The 17,932-nt window shown below is 49.2% G+C and overlaps 1 long non-coding RNA gene across 1 annotated transcript in view; it reads right to left on the reverse strand.

Annotated features, from left to right (window-relative positions):
• Nucleotides 1-5: 5 nt before the first annotated feature.
• LOC134987655 (uncharacterized) overlaps nt 6-17,932 on the reverse strand; it is a 33,690-nt gene continuing 15,763 nt past the window's right edge. Inside the window, exons 2-3 of the long non-coding RNA XR_010193247.1 lie at nt 10,870-10,884; nt 6-182 (exon numbers count right to left, since the gene is read on the reverse strand). This is a non-coding gene — a long non-coding RNA (uncharacterized LOC134987655). The remainder of the gene's footprint in view (nt 183-10,869; nt 10,885-17,932) is intronic.

A 17,932-nucleotide genomic window follows, 5' to 3' on the forward strand; every position in this document is an offset into this window, starting at 1 on the left:
AAAACTGTTTTGAGATATTTGTTTACTTTTTGTAAAAAATAATAAATTTGTTGTTAACAAAAAACAAAATCAACCAAAAATATTTGGCAGCACATTTATTTCTGCGAGGACGCCCTGTATGTGCTCCTCCGGCCGCTGCAGGCATAAACGGATTGGGCAATTTGGATCTCCAACCTCAGCATCTGTAAAGAATGTTTGAACTATTAGTATAAAAATACCCAACAATGGCGGTCATTCCGAGTTGTTCTCTCGCTAGCTGCTTTTAGCAGCATTGCACACGCTAGGCCGCCGCCCTCTGGGAGTGTATCTTATCTTAGCAGAATTGCGAACGAAAGATTAGCAGAATTGCTAATAAATAATTCCCTGCAGTTTCTGAGTAGCTCCGGACCTGCTCACAGATTGCGATCAGCTCAGTCCGTCTAGTTCCTGGTTTGACATCACAAACACGACCTGCGTTCGGCCAGCCACTCCCTCGTTTCTCCAGATACTCCCACGTTTTTCCCTGACACGCCTGCGTTTTCTAGCCAAAGCCATGAAAACGCTGAGTTGCCGCCCAGAAACACTCACTTCCTGTCAATCACTCACCGATCAGCAGTGCGACTGAAAAGCGCCGCTGAAGCCACAGCAAATCTGCTAAGTTTTTAGTAAAGTAACTAAGCATATGCGTGCTGTGTACCATGCGCATGCGCAGTTAGCAACAAATCGCAGCATAGCGAAAATCGGCAACGAGCGAACAACTCGGAATGACCACCATTATGCAATATAGAAGCAATGCACCAAACACACTTAAACAGTTCACTGTATAGGTCAGGGTTGGTTAATGTTTGTCACTCCAGCTGTTGTTGAACAACACATACCAGCATGCCCTGCAACATTTTTAGCATATACAAATGGAAAAACTGTTGCAGGACATGTTGGGATGTGTAGTTATACAACAACTGCAGGGCCAAAGTTTCCACATCACTGGTCTAGATCCAGGGTCCTCAAACAGCGGATCACAGTCTGTTGTTTAACTACACATCCCAGCATGCCCTGCAACAGTTTACACTTTCCAAAATTGGGCAACTGTTGCAAGGCATGCTGGCCTGTATAGTTCCGCAGCAGCTGAATTGGCAGAGGTATCTCTATCCGTTTAAAGAAACAAAAATCTAATTACATTTGTAATTCTAAGTTTTTGTAAAAAAAAAAACCTACTCTCCTCCATCGCACCACACTCCTCCTCCTCTTCTTCAACCCCAGCGGCTGGTTGAGGAGGAGAGGGTTGTTGAATGGGGGAAGGTGGTTGAAGGGGAGAGGGAGGTTAAATGGGGCAGGTGTTTGAGGGGGAGAGGGAGTTTGAATGGGGGAAGGTGGTTGAGGGGGAGAGGGAGGTTCCATGGGGCAGGTGTTTGAGGGGGAGTTTGAATGGGGTAAGGTGGTTGAGGGGGAGAGGGAGGTTGAATGGGGCAGGTGGTTGAGGGGGAGAGGGTTGTTGAATGGGGCAGGTGTTTGAGGGGGAGAGGGAGGTTGAATGGGGGAAGGTGGTTGAGGGGGAGAGGGAGGTTGAATGGGGGAAGGTGGTTGAGGGGGAGAGGGAGGTTGAATGGGGGAAGGTGGTTGAGGGAGAATGGGAGGTTGAATGGGGGAAGGTGGTTGAGGGGGAGAGGGAATTTGAATGGGTGAAGGTGGTTGAGGGGGAGAGGGAGGTTGAATGGGGGAAGGTGGTTGAGGGGGAGAGGGAGGTTGAATGGGGGAAGGTGGTTGAAGTGGAGAGGGAGGCTGAATGGGGGAAGGTGATTGAAGGGGAGAGGGAGGTTGAATGGGGGAAGGTGGTTGAAGAGGAGAGGGAGGTTGAATGGGGGAAGGTGGTTGAGGGGGAGAGGGAGGTTGAATAAGGGAAGGTGGTTGAGGGGGAGAGGGAGGTTGAATTGGGGAAGGTGGTTGAGGGGGAGAGGGAGGTTGTATGGGGGAAGGTGGTTGAGGGGTAGAGGGAGATTGAATGGGGGAAGGCGGTTGAGGGGGAGAGGGAGGTTGAGAGGGTGATGGAGGTGGTTGAGGGGGAGAGGGAGGTTGAATTGGGGAAGGTGTTTGAAGGGGAGAGGGAGGTTGCATGGGGGCAGGAGGTTGAGGGGGAGAGGGAGGTTGAATGGGGCAGGTGTTTGAGGGGGAGTTTGAATGGGGTAAGGTGGTTGAGGGGGAGAGGGAGGTTGAATGGGGCAGGTGGTTGAGGGGGAGAGGGTTTTTGAATGGGGCAGGTGTTTGAGGGGGAGAGGGAGGTTGAATGGGGGAAGGTGGTTGAGGGGGAGAGGGAGGTTGAATGGGGGAAGGTGGTTGAGGGGGAGAGGGAGGTTGAATGGGGGAAGGTGGTTGAGGGAGAATGGGAGGTTGAATGGGGGAAGGTGGTTGAGGGGGAAAGGGAATTTGAATGGGTGATGGTGGTTGAGGGGGAGAGGGAGGTTGAATGGGGGAAGGTGGTTGAGTGGGAGAGGGAGGTTGAATGGGGAAGGTGGTTGAAGAGGAGAGGGAGGTTGAATGGGGGAAGGTGGTTGAAGGGGAGAGGGAGGTTGAATGGGGGAAGGTGGTTGAAGGGGAGAGGGAGGTTGAATGGGGGAAGGTGGTTGAGGGGGAGAGGGAGGTTGAATAAGGGAAGGTGGTTGAGGGGGAGAGGGAGGTTGAATAAGGGAAGGTGGTTGAGGGGGAGAGGGAGGTTGAATTGGGGTAGGTGGTTGAGGGGGAGAGGGAGGTTGAATGGGGGAAGGTGGTTGAGGGGTAGAGGGAGGTTGAATGGGGAAGGTGGTTGAGGGGGAGAGGGAGGTTGAGAGGGTGATGGAGGTGGTTGAGGGGGAGAGGGAGGTTGAATTGGGGAAGGTGTTTGAGGGGGAGGGGTAGTTTGAATGGGGGAAGGTGGTTGAGGGGGAGAGGGAGGTTGAATGGGGAAAGGTGGTTGAGGGGGAGAGGGAGGTTGAATGAGGGAAGGTGGTTGAAGGGGAGAGGGAGGTTGAATGGGGGAAAGTGGTTGAGGGGGAGAGGGAGGTTGAATGGGGGAAGGTGGTTGAGGGGGAGAGGGAATTTGAATGGGCGAAGGTGGTTGAGGGGGAGAGTGAGGTTGAATGGGGGAAGGTGATTGAGGGGGAGAGGGAGGTTGAATGGGGGAAGGTGGTTGAAGGGGAGAGGGAGGTTGAATGGGGGAAGGTGGTTGAAGGGGAGAGGGAGGTTGAATGGGGGAAGGTGGTTGAAGGGGAGAGGGAGGTTGAATGGGGAAGGTGGTTGAAGGGGAGAGGGAGGTTGAATGGGGGAAGGTGGTTGAAGGGGAGAGGGAGGTTGAATGGGGGAAGGTGGTTGAAGGGGAGAGGGAGGTTGAATGGGGGAAGGTGGTTGAAGGGGAGAGGGAGGTTGAATGGGGGAAGGTGATTGAAGGGGAGAGGGAGGTTGAATGGGGGAAGGTGGTTGAAGAGGAGAGGGAGGTTGAATGGGGGAAGGTGGTTGAGGGGGAGAGGGAGGTTGAATAAGGGAAGGTGGTTGAGGGGGAGAGGGAGGTTGAATTGGGGAAGGTGGTTGAGGGGGAGAGGGAGGTTGAATGGGGGAAGGTGGTTGAGGGGTAGAGGGAGATTGAATGGGGGAAGGCGGTTGAGGGGGAGAGGGAGGTTGAGAGGGTGATGGAGGTGGTTGAGGGGGAGAGGGAGGTTGAATTGGGGAAGGTGTTTGAGGGGGAGAGGGAGGTTGCATTGGGGCAGGAGGTTGAGGGGGAGAGGGAGGTTGAATGGGGTAGGTGTTTGAGGGGGAGTTTGAATGGGGTAAGGTGGTTGAGGGGGAGAGGGAGGTTGAATGGGGCAGGTGGTTGAGGGGGAGAGGGTTTTTGAATGGGGCAGGTGTTTGAGGGGGAGAGGGAGGTTGAATGGGGGAAGGTGGTTGAGGGGGAGAGGGAGGTTGAATGGAGGAAGGTGGTTGGGGGGGAGAGGGAGGTTGAATGGGGGAAGGTGGTTGAGGGAGAATGGGAGGTTGAATGGGGGAAGGTGGTTGAGGGGGAAAGGGAATTTGAATGGGTGATGGTGGTTGAGGGGGAGAGGGAGGTTGAATGGGGGAAGGTGGTTGAGTGGGAGAGGGAGGTTGAATGGGGAAGGTGGTTGAAGGGGAGAGGGAGGTTGAATGGGGGAAGGTGGTTGAAGGGGAGAGGGAGGTTGAATGGGGGAAGGTGGTTGAAGGGGAGAGGGAGGTTGAATGGGGGAAGGTGGTTGAGTGGGAGAGGGAGGTTGAATGGGGAAGGTGGTTGAAGGGGAGAGGGAGGTTGAATGGGGGAAGGTGGTTGAGTGGGAGAGGGAGGTTGAATGGGGAAGGTGGTTGAAGGGGAGAGGGAGGTTGAATGGGGGAAGGTGGTTGAAGGGGAGAGGGAGGTTGAATGGGGGAAGGTGGTTGAAGGGGAGAGGGAGGTTGAATGGGGGAAGGTGGTTGAGGGGAGAGGGAGGTTGAATAAGGGAAGGTGGTTGAGGGGGAGAGGGAGGTTGAATTGGGGTAGGTGGTTGAGGGGGAGAGGGAGGTTGAATGGGGGAAGGTGGTTGAAGGGGAGAGGGAGGTTGAATGGGGGAAGGTGGTTGAAGGGGAGAGGGAGGTTGAATGGGGAAGGTGGTTGAAGGGGAGAGGGAGGTTGAATGGGGGAAGGTGGTTGAAGGGGAGAGGGAGGTTGAATGGGGGAAGGTGGTTGAAGGGGAGAGGGAGGTTGAATGGGGGAAGGTGGTTGAAGGGGAGAGGGAGGTTGAATGGGGGAAGGTGATTGAAGGGGAGAGGGAGGTTGAATGGGGGAAGGTGGTTGAAGAGGAGAGGGAGGTTGAATGGGGGAAGGTGGTTGAGGGGGAGAGGGAGGTTGAATAAGGGAAGGTGGTTGAGGGGGAGAGGGAGGTTGAATGGGGGAAGGTGGTTGGGGGGGAGAGGGAGGTTGAATGGGGGAAGGTGGTTGAGGGGGAGAGGGAATTTGAATGGGCGAAGGTGGTTGAGGGGGAGAGTGAGGTTGAATGGGGGAAGGTGGTTGAGGGGGAGAGGGAGGTTGAATGGGGGAAGGTGGTTGAAGGGGAGAGGGAGGTTGAATGGGGGAAGGTGGTTGAAGGGGAGAGGGAGGTTGAATGGGGGAAGGTGGTTGAAGGGGAGAGGGAGGTTGAATGGGGAAGGTGGTTGAAGGGGAGAGGGAGGTTGAATGGGGGAAGGTGGTTGAAGGGGAGAGGGAGGTTGAATGGGGGAAGGTGGTTGAAGGGGAGAGGGAGGTTGAATGGGGGAAGGTGGTTGAAGGGGAGAGGGAGGTTGAATGGGGGAAGGTGATTGAAGGGGAGAGGGAGGTTGAATGGGGGAAGGTGGTTGAAGAGGAGAGGGAGGTTGAATGGGGGAAGGTGGTTGAGGGGGAGAGGGAGGTTGAATAAGGGATGGTGGTTGAGGGGGAGAGGGAGGTTGAATTGGGGAAGGTGGTTGAGGGGGAGAGGGAGGTTGAATGGGGGAAGGTGGTTGAGGGGTAGAGGGAGATTGAATGGGGGAAGGCGGTTGAGGGGGAGAGGGAGGTTGAGAGGGTGATGGAGGTGGTTGAGGGGGAGAGGGAGGTTGAATTGGGGAAGGTGTTTGAGGGGGAGAGGGAGGTTGCATGGGGGCAGGAGGTTGAGGGGGAGAGGGAGGTTGAATGGGGTAGGTGTTTGAGGGGGAGTTTGAATGGGGTAAGGTGGTTGAGGGGGAGAGGGAGGTTGAATGGGGCAGGTGGTTGAGGGGGAGAGGGTTTTTGAATGGGGCAGGTGTTTGAGGGGGAGAGGGAGGTTGAATGGGGGAAGGTGGTTGAGGGGGAGAGGGAGGTTGAATGGGGGAAGGTGGTTGGGGGGGAGAGGGAGGTTGAATGGGGGAAGGTGGTTGAGGGAGAATGGGAGGTTGAATGGGGGAAGGTGGTTGAGGGGGAAAGGGAATTTGAATGGGTGATGGTGGTTGAGGGGGAGAGGGAGGTTGAATGGGGGAAGGTGGTTGAGTGGGAGAGGGAGGTTGAATGGGGAAGGTGGTTGAAGGGGAGAGGGAGGTTGAATGGGGGAAGGTGGTTGAAGGGGAGAGGGAGGTTGAATGGGGGAAGGTGGTTGAAGGGGAGAGGGAGGTTGAATGGGGGAAGGTGGTTGAGGGGAGAGGGAGGTTGAATAAGGGAAGGTGGTTGAGGGGGAGAGGGAGGTTGAATTGGGGTAGGTGGTTGAGGGGGAGAGGGAGGTTGAATGGGGGAAGGTGGTTGAGGGAGGTTGAATGGGGAAGGTGGTTGAGGGGGAGAGGGAGGTTGAGAGGGTGATGGAGGTGGTTGAGGGGGAGAGGGAGGTTGAATTGGGGAAGGTGTTTGAGGGGGAGGGGTAGTTTGAATGGGGGAAGGTGGTTGAGGGGGAGAGGGAGGTTGAATGGGGAAAGGTGGTTGAGGGGGAGAGGGAGGTTGAATGGGGGAAGGTGGTTGAGGGTGAATGGGAGGTTGAATGGGGGAAGGTGGTTGAGGGGGAGAGGGAATTTGAATGGGTGAAGGTGGTTGAGGGGGAGAGGGAGGTTGAATGGGGGAAGGTGGTTGAAGGGGAGAGGGAGGTTGAATGGGGGAAGGTGATTGAAGGGGAGAGGGAGGTTGAATGGGGGAAGGTGGTTGAAGAGGAGAGGGAGGTTGAATGGGGGAAGGTGGTTGAGGGGGAGAGGGAGGTTGAATAAGGGAAGGTGGTTGAGGGGGAGAGGGAGGTTGAATTGGGGAAGGTGGTTGAGGGGGAGAGGGAGGTTGAATGGGGGAAGGTGGTTGAGGGGTAGAGGGAGATTGAATGGGGGAAGTCGGTTGAGGGGGAGAGGGAGGTTGAGAGGGTGATGGAGGTGGTTGAGGGGGAGAGGGAGGTTGAATTGGGGAAGGTGTTTGAAGGGGAGAGGGAGGTTGCATGGGGGCAGGAGGTTGAGGGGGAGAGGGAGGTTGAATGGGGCAGGTGTTTGAGGGGGAGTTTGAATGGGGTAAGGTGGTTGAGGGGGAGAGGGAGGTTGAATGGGGCAGGTGGTTGAGGGGGAGAGGGTTTTTGAATGGGGCAGGTGTTTGAGGGGGAGAGGGAGGTTGAATGGGGGAAGGTGGTTGAGGGGGAGAGGGAGGTTGAATGGGGGAAGGTGGTTGAGGGGGAGAGGGAGGTTGAATGGGGGAAGGTGGTTGAGGGAGAATGGGAGGTTGAATGGGGGAAGGTGGTTGAGGGGGGAAGGGAATTTGAATGGGTGATGGTGGTTGAGGGGGAGAGGGAGGTTGAATGGGGGAAGGTGGTTGAGTGGGAGAGGGAGGTTGAATGGGGAAGGTGGTTGAAGGGGAGAGGGAGGTTGAATGGGGGAAGGTGGTTGAAGGGGAGAGGGAGGTTGAATGGGGGAAGGTGGTTGAAGGGGAGAGGGAGGTTGAATGGGGGAAGGTGGTTGAGGGGGAGAGGGAGGTTGAATAAGGGAAGGTGGTTGAGGGGGAGAGGGAGGTTGAATAAGGGAAGGTGGTTGAGGGGGAGAGGGAGGTTGAATGGGGGAAGGTGGTTGAGGGGGAGAGGGAATTTGAATGGGCGAAGGTGGTTTAGGGGGAGAGGGAGGTTGAATGGGGGAAGGTGGTTGAGGGGGAGAGGGAGGTTGAATGGGGGAAGGTGGTTGAAGGGGAGAGGGAGGTTGAATGGGGGAAGGTGGTTGAAGGGGAGAGGGAGGTTGAATGGGGGAAGGTGGTTGAAGGGGAGAGGGAGGTTGAATGGGGAAGGTGGTTGAAGGGGAGAGGGAGGTTGAATGGGGGAAGGTGGTTGAAGGGGAGAGGGAGTTTGAATGGGGGAAGGTGGTTGAAGGGGAGAGGGAGGTTGAATGGGGGAAGGTGGTTGAAGGGGAGAGGGAGGTTGAATGGGGGAAGGTGATTGAAGGGGAGAGGGAGGTTGAATGGGGGAAGGTGGTTAAAGAGGAGAGGGAGGTTGAATGGGGGAAGGTGGTTGAGGGGGAGAGGGAGGTTGAATGGGGGAAAGTGGTTGAGGGGGAGAGGGAGGTTGAATGGGGGAAGGTGGTTGAGGGGGAGAGGGAATTTGAATGGGCGAAGGTGGTTGAGGGGGAGAGGGAGGTTGAATGGGGGAAGGTGGTTGAGGGGGAGAGGGAGGTTGAATGGGGGAAGGTGGTTGAAGGGGAGAGGGAGGTTGAATGGGGGAAGGTGGTTGAAGGGGAGAGGGAGGTTGAATGGGGGAAGGTGGTTGAAGGGGAGAGGGAGGTTGAATGGGGAAGGTGGTTGAAGGGGAGAGGGAGGTTGAATGGGGGAAGGTGGTTGAAGGGGAGAGGGAGTTTGAATGGGGGAAGGTGGTTGAAGGGGAGAGGGAGGTTGAATGGGGGAAGGTGGTTGAAGGGGAGAGGGAGGTTGAATGGGGGAAGGTGATTGAAGGGGAGAGGGAGGTTGAATGGGGGAAGGTGGTTAAAGAGGAGAGGGAGGTTGAATGGGGGAAGGTGGTTGAGGGGGAGAGGGAGGTTGAATAAGGGAAGGTGGTTGAGGGGGAGAGGGAGGTTGAATTGGGGAAGGTGGTTGAGGGGGAGAGGGAGGTTGAATGGGGGAAGGTGGTTGAGGGGTAGAGGGAGATTGAATGGGGGAAGGCGGTTGAGGGGGAGAGGGAGGTTGAGAGGGTGATGGAGGTGGTTGAGGGGGAGAGGGAGGTAGAATTGGGGAAGGTGTTTGAGGGGGAGAGGGAGGTTGCATGGGGGCAGGAGGTTGAGGGGGAGAGGGAGGTTTAATGAGGTAGGTGTTTGAGGGGGAGTTTGAATGGGGTAAGGTGGTTGAGGGGGAGAGGGAGGTTGAATGGGGCAGGTGGTTGAGGGGGAGAGGGTTTTTGAATGGGGCAGGTGTTTGAGGGGGAGAGGGAGGTTGAATGGGGGAAGGTGGTTGAGGGGGAGAGGGAGGGTGAATGGGGGAAGGTGGTTGAGGGGGAGAGGGAGGTTGAATGGGGGAAGGTGGTTGAGGGAGAATGGGAGGTTGAATGGGGGAAGGTGGTTGAGGGGGAAAGGGAATTTGAATGGGTGATGGTGGTTGAGGGGGAGAGGGAGGTTGAATGGGGGAAGGTGGTTGAGTGGGAGAGGGAGGTTGAATGGGGAAGGTGGTTGAAGGGGAGAGGGAGGTTGAATGGGGTAAGGTGGTTGAAGGGGAGAGGGAGGTTGAATGGGGGAAGGTGGTTGAAGGGGAGAGGGAGGTTGAATGGGGGAAGGTGGTTGAGGGGGAGAGGGAGGTTGAATAAGGGAAGGTGGTTGAGGGGGAGAGGGAGGTTGAATTGGGGTAGGTGGTTGAGGGGGAGAGGGAGGTTGAATGGGGGAAGGTGGTTGAGGGGTAGAGGGAGGTTGAATGGGGAAGGTGGTTGAGGGGGAGAGGGAGGTTGAGAGGGTGATGGAGGTGGTTGAGGGGGAGAGGGAGGTTGAATTGGGGAAGGTGTTTGAGGGGGAGGGGTAGTTTGAATGGGGGAAGGTGGTTGAGGGGGAGAGGGAGGTTGAATGGGGAAAGGTGGTTGAGGGGGAGAGGGAGGTTGAATGGGGGAAGGTGGTTGAAGGGGAGAGGGAGGTTGAATGGGGGAAAGTGGTTGAGGGGGAGAGGGAGGTTGAATGGGGGAAGGTGGTTGAGGGGGAGAGGGAATTTGAATGGGCGAAGGTGGTTGAGGGGGAGAGGGAGGTTGAATGGGGGAAGGTGGTTGAGGGGGAGAGGGAGGTTGAATGGGGGAAGGTGGTTGAAGGGGAGAGGGAGGTTGAATGGGGGAAGGTGGTTGAAGGGGAGAGGGAGGTTGAATGGGGGAAGGTGGTTGAAGGGGAGAGGGAGGTTGAATGGGGAAGGTGGTTGAAGGGGAGAGGGAGGTTGAATGGGGGAAGGTGGTTGAAGGGGAGAGGGAGGTTGAATGGGGGAAGGTGGTTGAAGGGGAGAGGGAGGTTGAATGGGGGAAGGTGGTTGAAGGGGAGAGGGAGTTTGAATGGGGGAAGGTGGTTGAGGGGTAGAGGGAGGTTGAATGGGGGAAGGTGGTTGAGGGGGAGAGGGAGGTTGAATGGGGGAAGGTGGTTGAGGGGGAGAGGGAGGTTGAGAGGGTGATGGAGGTGGTTGTGTGGGTTGTCTACTTTCTGCTCTTCCTAAGGATAGAGGAACACCGTTTATGTTTTAGAATATGGTATATCTTTTATTCTAAAAATACACAACTCAATATTAATGATGAAGGTTTTTTTTAACAGCAATGAAACAAGCTTTATTAAACTTAAATTAAGCACAACGTTGTTACTGTTATGCTAATGTTGGTGTATTACTCAACATACAACCCACATACATACTCTCTACATCGACACAAACATCCATGCAGAACAATATACATTTCCCAGATGTTCAGCCTAAACATACACCCACTTATGGAAGCAAACTTTAACATATTCAGAGATGCAAACACACTCATGCGCACACAAATGCGACAGTATGCCGTACTTACGTTGTTGTATTTGCTGGCGTAATTCCGCCAGCAAATGGGGCTGTCTGCGGTGGAGGTCAGACTACTGCCGCTCAAGCTGGACTATGCTCCGCTTGCTGCGGAGCTTCATCCTCAACTTTCTACGGACCTCCACATAGGCCACACGCTACCGGGCGCTGGTCACATAAGGGCCGTACAGCCTATGCGGCAGTCCATTATTGATGTGAGTAGCCGCAGCTCCCTCATGCTGAATGCAGCAGCTCGCATGGTGCCAATGGCGTCATCATCATAATAGCAAATATTTATACTGTGCGCCTACTGCTGATTGGTCACCAGGTGTGATGGTCATAAATACAAATAAGCTTTATTGCTATTAATACACATGAACAGTATAGTCCATGCTATCGTTTGCGTATTCAATTGCGAGTGTGTGATACTGTAATCTGTGTTTTAAGGGAAAACTAACCTTTTACTGAAGATCCTGCAGGGTTGATGTGTTAGTTTATGTAGGAAAAAAGTAATAAGAAAAAAATTAAAACACACACATAAAGGCATCACAAACACATATGCATTATCCTTGCTACATTTTTTATGTTAAACTTTCTAATGTGTCAATAAATACATTACATAATTGTTGTTCAAAACTAGATATATGTTGACAACATAACACTACTGGTGTTTAGTAACTCATGACATTGTATTTTTTTAATTTGTCTACATTCCAATATGTTTTATGTGAAACCAGTAACAATTTTTACATTTTTGATGTTTGAATATTCAATAAACCACTAATAATGTTTGTTGGCCACTTTTTCTTTGTGTGTGTTTTTTTTTTTTTTTTAGAAAAACGAAATCTGTTAGACATTGCCTAAATATACATTTACAAACTACACAAAACACTTGTATGACGTGATCAAAACTCAAACATACCTGAAATATTGGTGCACTATTCTTGCCCTAAGGGCATGTCCCCGCTGCGCCTCCGAGCCCCGAATACTTTTTTATGTGTTTGTTCCACACCTTCATTATCATTTTATATTTATTTATGTTTTATTCATACTTTTCATCTAGATTTCACTTTTAGGTGATCTTTCTTTTTAATAATTACACTTATATGTTTACACTGAACATTTAAGGATAATATATATGGTAAATATATAGGCATACATATATGTTTTTAATATGCTTAAGTTATGCACTCAGGTAATAGGATAAGCTATTAATGGTTCATTTATAATGATATCTGAATTTATATTACTTCACTTCTAGTTTTATTTTTCTATGTATGTAATAAGAAAGGTATTTAATTCTTTATTGCAGTTTCACTGTGGAGTTTACATGTGCAATCATATGTGCAATACTAGATTGGCCTAGTTAGATTGGTGTAAGTCAATCCTTGATCACTTCTATTAATACTATTATGTCCACAAGGGCCACTTATGTTTAGTTGCAGATTATGTGTGGAGTTTACTGTATATTTATATAAAAAATATATATAAAAATTTTTTTTGCATAATTATTTTGAAATAAGTTCATTCTGGATCATTATCATTACAATTATACCTGCTTTTCCTTCCGAGTATATTAGTATCAGGTTTTCTGTTGATTATATATTGTTTACTGTGATTAAGGTTATGTGATTTTTTATATTGTTTGACTTGACTATTGTAAAATGTGTATAGTATACAGGTTGAGTCTCCCTTATCCAAAATGCTTGGGACCAGAGGTATTTTGGATATGGGATTTTTCCGTATTTTGGAATAATTGCATACCATAATGAGATATCATGGTGATGGGACCTAAATCTAAGCACAGAATGCATTTATGTTACATATACACCTTATACACACAGCCGGAAGGTAATTTCAGCCAATATTTTGTATAACTTTGTGCATTAAACAAAGTGTGTCTACATTCACACAATTAATTTATGTTTCATATACACCTTATACACACAGCCTGAAGGTCATTTAATACAATATTTGAATAACTTTGTGTATTAAACAAAGTTTGTGTACATTGAGCCATCAAAAAACAAAAGTTTCACTGTCTCACTCTTACTCAAAAAAGTCAGTATTTCGGAATATTCCGTATTTCGGAATATTTGGATATGGGATACTCAACCTGTATTATAAATATTAGTTTAGAAAAAAGTTGTTCACTTTAAAACGGTGTCTGATTATATTTAAACTCTTTTTTAAGAATTAAAATGTATATAAAATTAAGTTGTTTTCCTGGGGTTTGAACCTGGGTACTTGGTTTACTAAATCAAAGCATTAGTCCACTAGTCTACATTGGTGTACAGTAAACATCATTCATTTGTCCTCTTTCTGTACTTGAAACAATTCTGTTCTACAGCAAATGTGTGTTGAAAGCTACATTACGTGATGCTCTGGCCACCCAGTGGTGAAAGTATGATGTGTCATGGCACAACATCATAGCACAACAACACAAGGAATTGATGTCCTGCCAAATTGAGTGCCATGGCACTGTTTTCAGAAAGGTAAATGTGGACACATCTCTACATGTTAGTTAGAGCTCCTTTTACACATAATACCATGGTATAGCCCTTTATACATGAGAGGGTGAGAAGCTGAGGGAGACTGGGAGAAAGGGTCAGGGAAAGGCATAGAGTGATGGGGACAGAGTGTTATAGAGAACGGTAGATGGTGATGGGGAGAGAGTATCTGAGGTCTCTGTATGAGGGAGTATAGGGGGAAATTGGGTTGAGAGGGCTTACTGGAACATGAAGGGAAAGTTTTAGTGAGGAGACAGACAGACAGTCAGACAGAAAAAAAACCCAATTGCTTTTAACATGAGATCTGCGAGTAGAGAGAGGTAGAGGGAAAAGAGATGGAGAGAAGGTTAGAGGCACACTGGGGTAGAGCTAGGGAGAGGGCAGGTGAGAGGCACATGGGGAGAGCTATGGAGAGAGCAAGAGAGAGGCACACAAGGGGGAGATAGGGAGAGAGCAGATGAGAGGTACTACTGTGAAGTACCAAGTATAAGGGGCTTTACTGTGTGGTGTAACGTGTATAAGGGGCTTTACTGTGTGGTGTAACGTGTATAAGGGGCTTTACTGTGTGGTGTAACGTGTATAAGGGGTACAATAACAGACACTACTGTGCAGTATAATGTGAATTGGTACTATTCTGTAGCCATGCCCCTTCCCCATGAAGCCACTCCCCCCTATATTATTTGGTGTGTCTTTGGCGCACACTGTCTCTATTTTAAATATGGGTGGGAGGGGGCACCAATTTTCTTTCTGCCACAGGGCACCAAAATGACTAGCATATTACCTTTTTAATATTCCTACACAAACAGGTATCTTTTGGACGATGTGATATCCTACATGAATAGTGATTACTGACTGAAGATGCTGTCTTACCAGGCAGGATACATTTCTTTGAAGGTTCCACATTGTCAGAAACCACCACATAGGTAAGGTGCATATGGAATGTAAACAGAAAGTGATGAGAAATGGGTAACATGTCATGTTGACACGCCCCGTTATTGGTGCCCAGGTCCATTATGGCATGTGGGCTTGCCCATTTTTCACTGAACACCTTTGCAGGGCTCATAGTTTTGAGAGGGGGGCACTGTTCTTCATATTGCCCTGGGTACCAAAGACCCTAGTTACACCTCTGTCCTTGATAGACTCTGGGAGCCATACGAGCCTGATATGAATTTGCCAAGAGCAATTTTCGATGTCATCAAACATGGGTAGCCCCTTATACCCATTGCATCAAGTAGAGCCTCTTATACACATTGCGCCAGGCAGACCCTTAAACCTATTGCACCAGGTAGAGCCCCTCTAGAGAAAAAAAGTGAATGAGGGTGTGTGTTTGTGTGTCGCCCCTGGCTCTCTTAGCTCACTTCCATCCAGCTTCACATGAGTAACAGGGGGAAGAAGCTGTGTGTGTGCAGCAGAAGGCAGACAGTGGGTGGGTGTTAAGCGGGTGGGCATACTCAATTCATGGCTCTGACAGGGTGACTGCAGCCGCACACTCATTCTGCAGTGCCCCGGGTGCCCTGCTAGCAGAGAAATCCTGGAGCAGTTGAAGGCCTCCCAAAAAGGTCAGAAGACCCATCCAAGATGCCTGGGAGTACATTAATCAAGCCAATCAAAGGAATAGATATGAGCATAAGTTTGAAAGGGTAAAAAACAACATTAAAGAGAGAAGGGTTTACCACTCCGGAACTGACCCAGGGTCATTGGAGGACCAACAAGGGGGGGACAAATGGAGAGAAGGACTCAATATAAAAGTTTTGAGAATAGGGGGATACACACTAGAAGGAAGAAAATAACACATGGAAGAATAAGAGATATCCAGAGGAATGATATCAGGAATACACTTATAGGGGTAAAGAACATAGGGCCCCTAGGGAGGAGACTGGGGATGACACCCCTGGAAGTCAATCTAATTTTTTAGGAATGGGAGCGAGGAGCCACAGAAAGTGGAGGTAAAAAACAAGAAAGTAATAAGGAGACGTGGGTGTAGGGGGGGGGGGGGGGGAATTAAAATTTATGAACTCATGAAGGAGATGTGTAAATTTAAAGAAAACTATCTCTACCCTTATAAATGAGGGTTTAGAAAAAGAAATACTCGGTCCTAGTATTGTGAATGAACACATAACTAAAATTTATAACTTGAGTAATTGTTCATTGACAGACCACGAAACAAAGGTCCTTGAAAAAGGTTTAAAATTTGCACCGTTGTAATAAGTTTGAAGTTTATTTTGATATAGAGAAATTTGTTAGACGCCTTACCTTAAAAAGATATTTTAATGATAATCCGAACAAAACATAAGATATATTGAAGATGAGGTTAAACTTAGACGGAAGTCGACATTTTATCCCAGACATAAGAAAGGTAGCTTTATTGAGGCATTCGATAAAGCCGTAAAAAATGATTTAGATAGTGTTGATTTGAAACCAAATAGGAAAATGAATTTAACTAAAGAAGAATGTAACGCCATTAAAACCTTGAGGGAAAACAACAATAAAGTGATTAAACCCGCTGTTAAGGGGGGGTATTGTGATTAAGAATCTGGAGGAATACAATATGGAGGTTTTTTAGACAATTACAGGAGGGGGAGACATACAAAAAACTTAGAACTAACCTGGGGAGTGATACTGCAGATAGATTATAAACATTTCTAGCATTGAATTTATCCAAAGGGGTTATTGAGGAGAAAGAATACATTTATTACTATTGACAATCCATCTATACGCGTGTTGTATATACTCCCTAAGGTTCATAAGAATAAAGAAAAAACCTCCTGGATGCCCTATAGTTGTGGGTACCAACTCATGTCTGTCTAATTTGTCCCAAGTTTTAGAGAAAATATTATAATTGATAGTACAAGTGACTCATTCTTATCTTAAGGACACTATAAATACAATTAAAAAACTCATGAAAGTTAAGTGACAACCAGGCTTTCTTTTGGTTACAGCTGATGTGAAGTCGCTGTACACCATCATTGAACATGAACATGGTTTAGAAACCACCAGGTTTTTCTTGGAAGCAATTAAAATGGAGGAGAATAGAAGGGAATTTGTTCTGGAGGGCATTTCACTTATCCTCAAGAATAACTTATATTGGTTTCAGGACGCTTTTTACTTATAGCTCACAGGCACGGCGATGGGCACCAGACTGGCGTCCAGCTATGCTAACTTGTTTATGGTCCATTGGGAAGAATTTTCAGTATGGGGGGGCCATCAGCTGGGTGCCATGTCTGGTGTCCTGGCATTGCTATATCGATGACATTATCTTTGTGTGGGGAGGTGATCGGAGATCCCTCGACGCCTTCTGCACACATTTAAATAACAACCATTTAAATATACAATTGACATTCGATATGAGCAAGGTGGAGGTCAACTTTTTGGACCTAAGGAGATATATATATATATATATATATATATTAGTGATGTGCACTGGAAATTTTTCGGGTTTTGGATTCCGTTCCGCGCCGTGTTTTGGATTCGGATGCGTTTTGGCAAAACGTCCCTTAAAAATTTTTGTCGGTTTCGGGTGCGTTTTGGATTTGGGTGTTTTTTTAAAAAAAAAAACCCCTCAAAAACAGCTTAAATCATAGAATTTGGGGCTAATTTTAATCCATAGTATTATTGACCTCAATAACCATAATTTCCACTCATTCCATTCTATTCTAAAACACACCACACCTCACAATATTATTTTTAGGCCGAGGTTGCTGGATGACTAAGCTAAGCGACCCAAGTGGCCAGAACAACACACAATTGTCCTTGGGCCCTCCCACCCACCCCTATGTTGTATAAACAGGACATGCACACTTTAACAAACCCATTATTTCAGCGACAGGGTCTGCCACACGACTGTGGCTGAAATGACTGGTTGGTTTGGGCCCCCACCAAAAAAGAAGTAATAAATCTCTCCTTGCACAAACTGGCTCTACAGAGGCAAGATGTCCACCTCCTCCTCATCATCTGATTCCGCACCCCTTTTACTGTGTACATCCCCATCATCACAGATGCCTCCTTTGCCTGCCAGTATACGTACGGACTGTCTGACATGCCTACAGTGATTGCTGTCACTCATATAATCCTCCACCATTCTTTCAATGGTGACAGGAATCATATGCAGTGACAGTAGATGACATGTCAGTAATCGTTGGCAGATCCTTCAGTACGGACCTGTTGTCCGTTTTCGCTCCTGACTGCCCTGCATAACCACAAGCGGGTGGTTTTGGAAATTTGATCTTTTCCTGGCAGCTCCAGTGGCGGTAGAAAATGAAGGAGGAGCTGTTGGCGTTTCACGTTTCGCTTGACTTGACAAATGTCTCACCAGCAGGTCTTTGAACCTCTGCAGACTTGTGTCTGCTGGAAAGAGAGATACAACGTAGGTTTTAAATCTAGGATCGAGCACGGTGGCCAAAATGTAGTGCTCTGATTTCAACAGATTGACCACCCGTGAATCCTGGTTAAGCGAATGAAGGGCTCCATCCACAAGTCCCACATGCCTAGCGGAATCGCTCCGTTTTAGCTCCCTACTTCAATCTCTCCAGCTTCTTCTGCAAAAGCCTGATGAGGGGAAGGACCTGACTCAGGCTGGCAGTGTCTGAACTGACTTCACGTGTGGCAAGTTCAAAGAGTTGCAGAACCTTGCAGAACCTTGCACAACGTTGAAATCATTCTCCACTGCGCTTGAGTCAGGTGCATTCCCCCTCCTTTGCCTATATCATAGGCAGATGTATAGGCTTGAATGGCCTTTTGCTGCTCCTCCATCCTCTGAAGCATATAGAGTGTTGAATTCCACCTCGTTATCACCTCTTGCTTCAGCTGATGGCGGGGAATGTTCAGAAGTGTTTGCTGGTGCTCCAGTCTTCGGCACGCGGTGGCTGAATGACGAAAGTGGCCCGCAATTCTTCAGGCCACCGACAGCATCTCTTGCACGCCTCTGTCGTTTTTTAAAAAATTCTGCACCACCAAATTCATTGTATGTGCAAAACTTGGGACGTGCTGGAATTTTTCCACATGTAATGCACGC

Source organism: Pseudophryne corroboree, unplaced genomic scaffold (assembly GCF_028390025.1).
Source record: "Pseudophryne corroboree isolate aPseCor3 unplaced genomic scaffold, aPseCor3.hap2 scaffold_1017, whole genome shotgun sequence".
In the NCBI taxonomy this organism is placed as follows: Eukaryota; Metazoa; Chordata; class Amphibia; order Anura; family Myobatrachidae; genus Pseudophryne; species Pseudophryne corroboree.